The 11,670-nt window shown below is 38.9% G+C and overlaps 1 pseudogene; it reads right to left on the bottom strand.

Moving 5' to 3' along the window:
- Positions 1–427: 427 nt before the first annotated feature.
- Positions 428–526, bottom strand: LOC132284024 (small nucleolar RNA R71; annotated as a pseudogene).
- Positions 527–11,670: the final 11,144 nt, after the last annotated feature.

Below are 11,670 nucleotides of genomic sequence, written 5' to 3' on the forward strand. Positions count from 1 at the left end.
TCATCAATTAAGGAATTCAAAACCAAGGTGTTCATGTTGCATCTCAAGTTGCTAACACACCACTTGCTTTAAGAGACCATTATGTGCCAAATGAGTATAATGCACCCACATGCATCCAATTGCCTCCATTTAGAGCACACCATTATGAAATCAAAGGACAAACCATTCAAATGTTTCCTAACTTTCATAGACTTCCTAGTGAAGAACCTTACAAGTATTTGGATGAGTTTCTTAAAGTTTGTTCCACCGTTCAATACACAGACATGTCGGAAGAGGTATTAAGACTCAAACTTTTTCCATTCACCCTAAAGGACAAGGCAAAGTATTGGTTTAACAACCTTAGGCCTTTTTCAATCACTTCTTGGGCAGAAATACAACAAGAGTTCTTGAAGAAGTACTATCCAGTTTCAAAGACCAATGCTATGAGAACTTCAATTAGAGAGTTTACACATGGGGATGGAGAAATGTTTCATAAGGCATGGGAACGCTTTAATGAATTGCTTAGGAAGTGTCCACATCATGACATACCCAAATGGTAATTAGTTCAATATTTCTTTGAGAGCTTAACGAAAAATTACAAGGGTATAGTTGATGCTTCCATGGGTGGTTCTTACATTGATAGGCATGAGGATGATGTGTGGCGTCTCTATGAGAGCATGAGTGAAAATTCATTGCATAGAACATTGTCTTCAAAGAATGGTAGAAATACACAAGGTAGGAAGAGTGTTGGCTTACATCAAGTTGACCATTCAAATGAGATAGCTGCCGAGATGAAATCTCTATCTCAAAGGTTTGATCAATTCTTGATCAACCAAAACTTGGTGAGCCAAGTATCTTCTTTTCCTAACCATTCTCTTCGTGCATCCAATGAATCATGTATGACTTGCTCTAATGTTCCACATTCTACTTCCCATTGTCCTCACGGGCAAGTGCAAAATGAACCTAATTAACAAGTCAATGCAACTTTAGTGAATCAAGGGGGAAATTCTTATGGTACTCATTACAATCCAAGTTGGAGAAATCATCCAAACTTTTCTTGGAAAAACCAAGGAGAGGGCTCAAACCCTTCCCAAGGCGGTTTCCAAGGGAAGTATATTCCACCTCCATTTCAAAACCAAGGATCTCAAGGTTATAGGTCTTACCAATCACAAGGAAATCAATTTTCTAATTCTCATTTTCCCAGCCAATCTTATTCCCAAGGAAATGCTAGAAGTCCCGCTTTTGAAGAGAAAGTTTTAAATGCTTTGGGCACTCTTGAGGCGAATACTCAATTGTTACACTCCCATTCTCAATCTATTGCAAAGCTAGAAACCCAAGTAGGGCAAATAGCTAGCACTCTTAATGCTAGAGAGAAGGGAAAGATGCCAATGAATGCCCCACCAAAGCAACAATGTGTTATGGAAACCCATTCCTCATCGAAAGGGCATACCATAGAACATGTCAATACGGTGACCACCTTGTGGAGTGGTAGGGTTGTGAATAATCATGTTGAAATGACCAATGAAAAGAGTGAACCGGTGCAACCTCAAGTTGTCACCCATCCCGTTTCACATTCTATTCCTCCTTCATTGTATGTGCATGATCTTATGAATGAGAAAGCTTCAAAATGTGATTTGAAAAGTGATCTTGAAAATGATTCATTGAAAAAAATTTTGAAAAATGTGTTTGAAAAAGAAGTTTTAAAAAATGATGTTGAGAAAGTTTTGTTGAAAAATGATTTGAACAATGATTTGAAAACTTCTTGTGTTGAAGAGGCTCTAAAAGGAAATTCTGAAAATGTTTTTGAGCCAAGAGCTCCATTTCCGGACGCCTTGAAATGGTCCATTTCAAAATAAAAGCAAAAGGCTAAGACCAATGAGATTATGGAAATGTTTAGGCAAGTAAAAGTGAATCTTCCACTTTTGGATGCAATCAAGCAAATACCGGCTTATGCCAAATTTTTGAAAGACTTGTGCACCCAAAAGAGGAAGAACAAAAGCCAAGCACCAAGGAAAGTAGTCTTGACCGAGCAAGTGAGCTCAATTTTGCAACACAACACTCTCCCAAAGTTTAAGGACCCCAGTTCACCCACTACATCTTGCATCATTGGTGAACATATCATTAATCAGGCGCTTCTAGACTTAGGAGCAAGTGTTAACCTCCTTCCCTACAGCGTTTATGTCAAACTAGGCTTAGGTGAATTGAAACTGACGTTGATAGTTTTGCAACTTGCCGACCGATCCATTAAGAAGCCTAGGGGTGTCATTGAGGATGTTTTGATTAAGATTGATAAATTCTACTTCCCGGTTGATTTCGTTGTCATAGACACGGAACCGGTTCCCAATCTTAAGAGCAAATACCCGTTATCATTGGCCGTCCTTTCTTGGCAACCGCAAATGCCAACATCAATTGTAGGACGGGGGTAATGAAGATCTCTTTTGGCCATATGAAAGTGAAGTTGAATATATTCAATCCAACTCTAACTCATTTGACAAGTATGAAGGAGAGGTCAATGTTGTGGAAAAATGTCATGAGTTCAATTGTGAAGGAAATGAGTTTTGTGTGACTCAAAGGTTTCTAAAGCTTTATCTTCGACATTGCATTCTAAAGACATTGTTTCAAATTCTCATTTTGAAAGGGCATGGAAGCCCAAAGATTGTATGAACAATGGATCAAAAGCTTCTTTTGAGTTTGATCTAACAAGTTCTTCCAAGAACCATTTGTTGGGTGGAGGTCAAGGTATCTATCACCCCAAAGAGGAGGGGATAAACTGTAAGATTTTTGATCCGGGCTAAAAGAGCCCAATGTCTTGCTAGAGACGTTAAAGACTAGCACAAGCATTCGTAGGGTGTCAAAACCCTATTCCTCCCTTATTTCTATCTTTCATTTTGTTTCTTGCGAAGTCTAGATACTTGTTTTTGGTTCTCATATGCATTGAAAGGAACTTTGGTGAGGATTGCATGAGCTTTCATGTCATAATTGAGCATTCTATATAGTTCGATCGATCTTAAATCTGAGTTCGATCAATCGAACTCCATTTTTAATTCAACACTTAGAAAATTTTTCGACCTGCAGAAACCTGCATCCAAACCAACTCTCTGTCCCATCATTCGAATTTGTTTTCAGATCGATTATAGAACATTTGATCGATCCAACTTCATAGTTTGATCGATCTCGAGTCCCAACACTTAGAAAAATTTTAAGCTTTCATCCATTCTGAAAATGCATGCTCTCGGGATCTCCATTTGAATGCATATTAGATCGATCGAAATTCATTCCTAGATCGATCAGAGTACCTTCGATCGATCCAACTTCACAGTTCGATCGATCTTGGGTTTCCACACTTAGAAAATTTTTGGACCTACATCCAACTTGAAAATGCATGCTCTCGGGATCTCCAAAAATTTCACAGTTCGATCGATCGAAGATTCAAGTTCGATCGATCTCAAGTTCCAACACTTAGCCAATTTTCTGAGCCAAAAACCTGCATATTCTTACTCTCTGTCTGATCGATCGAACTCTTGTTCCGATCGATCTCAGTTCTTCATTTCATTATTTGACTTTGTTTTGACTTCTTTAATTTTTTTTTTTTTTAAATCCAAAAATACTTTTGTTTTAATTTCTTTTATTATTTTATTATTATTCTATTTTTCAAAAACTTTTCAAAAATACAAAAAGATTTTCTTTTAGTTTGTGATATTTTTCTTAAAAACCCAAAAATATTTTCATTTTATTTTATTTCATTTTGTGTATGCAAAAAAAAAAAAAAAAAAAAAAAAAAAAAAAAAAAAAAATAGAGAAGGTTCAATCGATCTCAGTTGAGATTCGATCGATCAAACTCTATCGGGGAAGTTTTTAAAAATAGAAACCGAGGGTTTCAAGATTGATTACATAGATCGATCCAACCTTCACACTCACAACCCTTTCCCCTCTTTTCGTCGCCGTGAACCCCAATCATCATCTCCACCTCCGGTGAAATCGAGATCACCCCAAATCATTCTCTCTCTTTGTCACATCTCGGATCTCACCCCCTCTTCGCATCCACTTCTCTCCTTCGGTTGAGGTAAGATCCGAAGCTTCACTTAGGATTTGAGACTTAGATTTCATACATACATGCTTTATAGCTTGAATCCATGTCATTTATATGATCAAATCTCCATTTTTAAAGCTTCAAATGACTGTGTTTCCATATCTATATGTGTATATGCTTTGTATATATTTTTGTGTATTATGATTCAATTTGGGAGTATGGGCCATGTACGGGTGATAGAAATTGTTAATTTGATGTGTAGATGGGCCTACGAACATGTTCGTGTGGGCCCCGTGCTTCCACAGTCACAGATCTGTGACTTCTCGTTTTCTACAGAGCATAAATCGATCGATCAAACTTGTGTCTCAGATCGATCGAAGTTGTGAGATCGATCTCACTTACTTTCGATCGATCTAACTTTTGTGATTGATCTCACTTCTTTTTCTGATCGATCGAATTTCACAGATCTCATATATACACTTCATTCATCATATTTTGTATTCATGTTATCTCATTTATACCCAATGCCTGTGATATTCCACATTGGATGCATTTCATACTTATATTGCTTAGCATGATTCCTATCTTATCACTTGCGTAGATTCATGTCATAAATGTTTTGTCTATCTTACTTGACATACATGTTTCTATTTTGTGCTTTTAATTCTTTATCCTGGCACTAACTTCCATTGTAAGTTTTTCTTTTTATTTTTACAGGCCATGCCGAGGACAAAGACTGTTGCCAAAAGGCAACATAGACCTCAGAGACATCAGAGACAGCAGAGGCATGTCAAGCCTAGGATAGAGCAGCCCGCAGAGCCCTTTCATACTCAAGAGCCAGTACAGGCTACCCCACCTCAGTCACCATCTCACGAGGTTGAGGCAGAGGCTAAGCAGATTCCATCCACTTCTCAGGCTCAGCCTGCGTTTACACCGTCTCCATCTCCACCGGCTCGGCCAGTTCCACCTGCTCAGCCTGCCCACCAACTTGACCAGCCATTGCCCAGATACATAGAGATGACCGTGGCACACGAGTCAGTCTTTGATACTGATTTATTTTCCCGATCGGTGCTGACCCGATCAGGGTATGATGATATTATTCGGAGGGGCCTTACTGCTATTCTTGCCCTAGTGACTGAGCCAGTTTATCCGAGGCTAGTACGGATGTTCTACCAGAACCTCCGGCCTTCCCCGCACACTACAACAGAGATGGTCATATCCATTGACGGCTATCAGATCATTATTACTGTGACTACATTAGCCAGATCTTGCCACTGCCCACATCACTGCCCACCAGAGCTTTAGGAGACATATCCGAGGCTATACAGGCCTTCTTATCCCAACATGGCAGTGTTCTTAACAGGTCACCATGCCGGTGGCGAGACCTTCGCCACCCGGACATATCTTCTAGACGACCTGTGGTTCATAGATTCCGTGCTTTTCTGCAACATATACATGGCGGGGCATAAGATTTAGAGGAGGGGAGATTACTTGACAACCCTCTATGCCTTTTATACAGGACACTAGGTGTCCATTCCCGCGCTCATCTAGATCGTGATGAGGCAGCTGTATGACACTTGCATCACCAAGGAGGAGCCCCAACGTACTACGTTCCTTCCTTTCGGGCACCTTATCACCCAGATTTTGATAGACCAGTGCTATCCATTCCACCCCCGGGAAGAGCCAGAGACAGTACACTGCTCATACAAAAAGAAGGACTGGGACAAGAGCTATAATGCTATTATATTGAGATTACAGGACCACATTGTACAGGCGGCGGAGGATTTAGAGGCAGCCAAGGCCCAGGCAGCAGCAACACACCCGGTAGCGGACAACGCACCAGTCAATCCAACTACCGAGTGCATGGACATTGATTTAGAGCACCCTGCAGACGCTACAGAGCAGCACTCTCCAGCTGGGTCACCTATTCATGAGGAGAAGCAGACTCAGGATTCTCATTCTTCTGACTCTTCTATACCTGAGGCTTCAGATTAGACCCCCGGCTTTGGAGTACGCCTACAGACTCTTAAGGATGCTGTTGTTGCTATACGAGCTGATCTTACAGCCCACAGAGCTGATTTTGCTACCTTCTGCACGGATGTCGCGACCATGTTCCGAGATCTATCTAGAGATATCCGCGGAGCCCGACCTGCCTGTCCTGCCTTATCTTCCTGAGATCCCAGTTCCTTCTATTTTTTCATGATCCCTCTCTACTATTGATACTTTACTTTTGTCACTGTACATTATTAGTTTTGCAGCCAGTCTATCGGCTTAGATCTTTTGATGTACCAGTACTTTATTTTCTATTTATGCATGCTTTTATTATGGATGTCATATATTATATTCTCATTTCTGTATGTTTGACTCCATCAGGTGCATCACAGTGACTTCAGTGAGAGAGTGCTACCCAATTTTCAGAACCACACTTATATCTCTCTCACTTCTTTATCTGTTTATCCCATTTACACTTGCATGTCCACTGTGCACTAATTATCCCTTTTGTTATCTGATGAGTTTATCCAAGTGCCAATTTTCAGGACCACAGTTCATCCCAAGTTTGGGGGGGCCATGCCACCCACTTCGGATACTTCAGTCCCGATCATTCTATGCCTTAGTTGCACTGGTATACTCTTTCCTTTGTTCTCTTTGTACATTGAGGACATTGTGCCATTTAAGTTTGGGCAGAATGGTGCTTTGCAGTATTAGCTTTTAATTCAAAATTTTGAGCATGACTTGTGTATTTGAGGATTTTTCTATGATTGGTCCATATCTAGCTGTGATTTTGATCTTTTGAGGACTATATTGCTTAAAATTTAAAAATTGCTTGACTTAAGAGTCCAATACTCCTTGTATGCCATTTACGAGTAAATTTTTTGAAAGATTGATATCATGCTTGTACATGTGGTCCACATTATTTTGATTTTGTGATTGCTTTGAGATTCATTCTAGGATTCTACACTAGCACCTGATAAGCGCCGAATATTGCATATTCAAGCGCCCTTAATTACATTATTTAAGTCCATTGTTTGTTTAATTATGTAGATTACCTTCATATGCACGTTTTTGCATATTTTCAGGTTCATTGGCCAAAAAGAAGCAAGAAGGATGCTTTGTGGAGTTTTGAACATCAAAGGTCACAATGCTGAATTTCTAGTAGCAGTGGAACCTGGACTTTGCTCGCCATTTTGACCTTGAAAACTCGAGATCTGTCCTTCTATTATAAAATAGAATATTTAGAGCTCTGAATTAGCTTTCTAAATCTTCAAACTTTTTGTCATTCGGAGCTCGGAGTAGAGAGTTATGGCCTTTTTACCAGAGGTGCGCAGAACTGCCTGGCAGCAATGAAATTCTGCCTTGATCTTTATTTTCGACCAACCATCCTTGAGATTTGGATCTCCACCAAAACATGAAGTTTTTAGAACTCTGAATCAGCTTTCCAAATCTTCAAACGGTTCAACATTCAGAGTTTGGAGCGCAAAGTTATGGCCATTTTACCAAAGTAGGTCCTGGCGGAGCAAACCAAGCATAGGGCATTCTGCCCAATTTTCGAGTGCTCGAGGCCCTATTTCGAACACTCAAAATTAGGGCAGAATTCTACATGACTGAGCCCACTTGTGTTCAAATTTTACCTACTTTGGAAGCTCTCCTTTATGAGCTGGTTGGGGATGTTTCTTGGAGGAGAGAGAGGGCTTTTTGGGTGGATTTCTTATCTAGATAAAGAGGGGAGAGCCACACATTTTTGAGGAAGCTTCATTCTACAAGATTAGAGGAGAGAGAAGAGAGCAAGGAGAGAGAGTTCTTTAAGCTTGAAGAAGGGAGCACGAAAATGGAGGAGGTCTTCAAGCTTCTTCCTTCTTCCATTGCTCCTATGGGTAACTAAATCTTCTCTAGGGAGGTGATGAAGCCTCCTCTTTTGATCATGTTCTAGATTAGGCTATACTTTTGGGGACTATAATGTATAATGTATGGTAGTTTCATAGTCTAAGAGCATATTCCTTCTTGTAATGAATTTTAATGTGTAAATGGTTGATGTAAGTTCATTGTCATATCTTTGATGATTCTTGGATCAATCTGATTGCTTTTATTTTCATAGTGACAATGAAAATATAGACTATGAATGTTTTTCAAGGCATGTTGATTTTGAAACTTGATATTCCATTGCTTAGGTACCTCCTTTGATGGTTTATACTTGATTCCTACCTTCATGTGCTTCACCATTTGATTGAAAGCTTGATGGTCTTTTGCTTGAGACAGTGTATTTGATTCTACACCTTAGTTTAAGTAGTTCAACTATGGTAGCTTTTGATGGATCATTCTTGTTTTGATTAAGTGAACTTCTTGATGATAATTAAGCAACGGAGTTGCTTCATATTTCTTGACCATTGCATTTATGCTATTTATCCCCAAAATTTAGACCTAATCTAGCATGTACTTAGGGTGTAGTGTGGATTCATTTCCCTAGCCTTCTTTACTTGTACTTCACTCCCTTGAATTCTTGCAATTTATTGTTTTATGCACTTTTAATTTCCTAGCTTAAGTGACATCCAACAAAACCTCTATAAACCCTTCATCATTCTAAGAATGATTCTAGACGCTTAGGTTGCCATAGACTAGCGCAGTCCCAGTGGTTTGACTTACCCGACCAATAGCCCTATTTTATAATGATTTGTGCTATTGCGAAGGTTGATGTTTAATTGACCAACCGATCAATTTTTGGCGCCGTTGCCGGGGACTGTAAACAATTTAGCGACCATAGTTCTAGGGTTAAATTTAGTTTGATTGTGAATACTATGTTTTGTGAATATTTCTTGTGTGTTTTAACCATCTTTGTGTTGTAAGTGAGATCCTAGGGACTCGAAGCTCGCCGTGGGAATGCTAGCAAATTATGAGTCTAGAGGACCCCCGGTAAGTCTCGTGACTTCTAGTTTCGAATTGTGGATATTGTGCATGTGTTAAGCTTAGAAGTAGTTAAATTGCAAGCCCTTGTCGAGGCTATTTCAATTGTGTATTTTCAATTCCAAGCATCGGTCCTTGTCGTGGCCATTTTAATTTTTGTCTTGATAATTGAGGAGAAAGGGAATATCATTGTATGTGGAGTTGATGATAAAGAATTGTTGTGTTGATTATGTTGTGTGTTGTTGATGTTTAACTCCTAGATGGAGAATAATTATCTCCCAACTCAATTCTATACACCACATGCGTTTTGTGCTTTTTGCTCTAGTAATACACATCATACAAGAGATTGTCTTCCAACGAGACAATTCTCGGATTTTTATCTAGAGCAACCAAATGCAAATTTCTCTGAACCGGGTAGTGATCCATACTTCAATGGTTACAACTCGGGTTCAGGAGACCATCAAAACTTCTTGTGGCATGACATAGGAAATTCAGCCCCACAATCTCTTAGGCAACATTTTCACTCTAATTTTCAACCCAATGATCATTATTTCCAGCCCTCTTCTTCTCCTTTTCTACCGTCTCCATTGGATGAGTTAATAGCTGCCAATGAACAAATGATAGAGTCTATGCATACGCAAATGATGGAGTCCAACAGGCAAATGTTGGATGACATTGTTAGCATGCAATCCACCGCCTATTCTCATTCCCAATCTAGAGTTGATTTAGATGACCAAATAGCCCAAATTCAACAAATGGTTGATGTTCTAAATCAGGAAAAGGAAGAAGAATTTCCAATTGAACTTGTGGTCAATCCAAAAGAGAATTCTATGAATGATGAGTTTACTTCTAGTAATTTTCATCACGAGAATGTTCAAGTGGTTACCGCATGTGAAAATGAAGAAATAGTGGGTGAAGATCAAATTGTGCCAATTTGTATTTTGTATGGATTTTTACCTTGCAATAACATTCATCTTAGTGTTTTCATTTCTGTTTTGATTTTTCTTAAGAGACCTATGCTTTTACCTGTGTATATTCGTTGTATTTTGATAGGTCTTCATGTCCAAGTTTGGGGGACGCAGTTGCGCACTCACATAGCTGAACATCTTCGCCTTTGTCACTCCACTTGGTATTATTGTTCCTTTCCCCCCTCTCTGCGCTTATTTTGATGTATTTGTCTTCTCACATTGAGGACAATGTGACATTCAAGTTTGGGGGTGCATTTATGCATTTTTGGTTTCATAATTTTTGCTAAGCAATGATAGTGTAACTTGGAACTTGTCGGAGACGAAGCATATGTTTAATACCTTGTGTATAGAAGCAATTGACATTTTTGAAAATAAAGAAAAATTTGAGTTGAAATGATCATGTAGATTCAAATTAGTCTGTATAAATGTCTCAATTAAATTCTCGCTGGATTTGACACTCTTTTAAGCTTCACAATGCACAAATGCACGTTGGAAACTTAACTGTGAGGCATGCAACTTGATCGACCTTGACCTTGGCCTTGGCCTAGTTAATTTGATTTGATGAACCTGATAGATGAATATCTTTGGCATGATTTAAGTTGCCTAAAAAATAAATAAATAAATAAATAAAAAACAACTGAGAAAGAAAGAAAAAAAAGTGACCAGTTGACGTTCGTAGCCTTTCCAACTCGAGCTATTAAGCCCTATGAGTGTCTCTACACTTAGCACCCTAAAGCCATCTGGTTTGGGAGTTGTTGGCCTAACGCTTGCTACAAGGGTTGGTTAGAAAGCTTAAAGGACTTAAACATTGCACAGTCATTCAAAAAAAATTGTAATAAGCATGGTTCGCTGGAGTTCGGAGCCTTTCCAACTCGAGCTATTAAGCCCTATGGAGTGTCTCTACACTTAGCACCCTAAAGCCGTCTGGTTTGGGAGTTGTTGGCCTAACGCTTGCTACATGGGTTGGTTAGAAAGCTTAAGGGACTTCAACATTGCACAACCATTCTATGTTTCGCTTATGAGTTACAATAAATTGTTAACAAGTAACAAAAGTTGTCTTGTAAATAAAATCATGCCTTAGGGACCTCATTTAAAGGGGAATTCAATGATTTGAAAACTTGTGCCTTAGAATTGGAAAAGAAAGTAAAAGTTGCATGTTGAGAATCCAATTCACTTTCACTGAAGTAGAGTTGATTTCCATTTAAGAGATGACAATTGAGTTATTTATATGGACGATGATGTTGATGCATGCATGTTGAAATGGTTTTTGTAAATTTTTGTATTAAAGCTTCATATATGCATGGTAGTTTTCCCAATGACCCCGTCTCCAGCACTTTGTCTGTTTCAAGTTGTATTTGAGCTATGTATATATTTATTTTTGCTATGGTTGATATTTTTGTTTTAGCATTCCCATGTTTTTCATTCCATCAAGTTTTTCATTTTGGTTTTGCTAAGGGACTAGCAAAATGTAAGTTTGGGGGTGTGATAAGCGCCGAATATTGCATATTCAAGCGCCCTTAATTGCATTATTTAAGTCCATTGTTTGTTTAATTATGTAGATTACCTTCATATGCACGTTTTTGCATATTTTCAGGTTCATTGGCCAAAAGGAAGCAAGAAGGATGCTTTGTGGAGTTTTGAACATCAAAGGTCACAATGCTGAATTTCTGGCACCAGTGGAACCTGGATTTTGCTCGCCATTTTGACCTTGAAAACTCGAGATCTGGACTTCTATTATAAAATGTCATATTTAGAGCTCTGAATTAGCTTTCTAAATCTTCAAACGGTTTGTCATTC

This window comes from Cornus florida, unplaced genomic scaffold (assembly GCF_030987335.1).
Source record: "Cornus florida cultivar Cherokee Brave unplaced genomic scaffold, ASM3098733v1 CherokeeBrave_3.0.0_Hap2_Chr01, whole genome shotgun sequence".
In the NCBI taxonomy this organism is placed as follows: Eukaryota; Viridiplantae; Streptophyta; class Magnoliopsida; order Cornales; family Cornaceae; genus Cornus; species Cornus florida.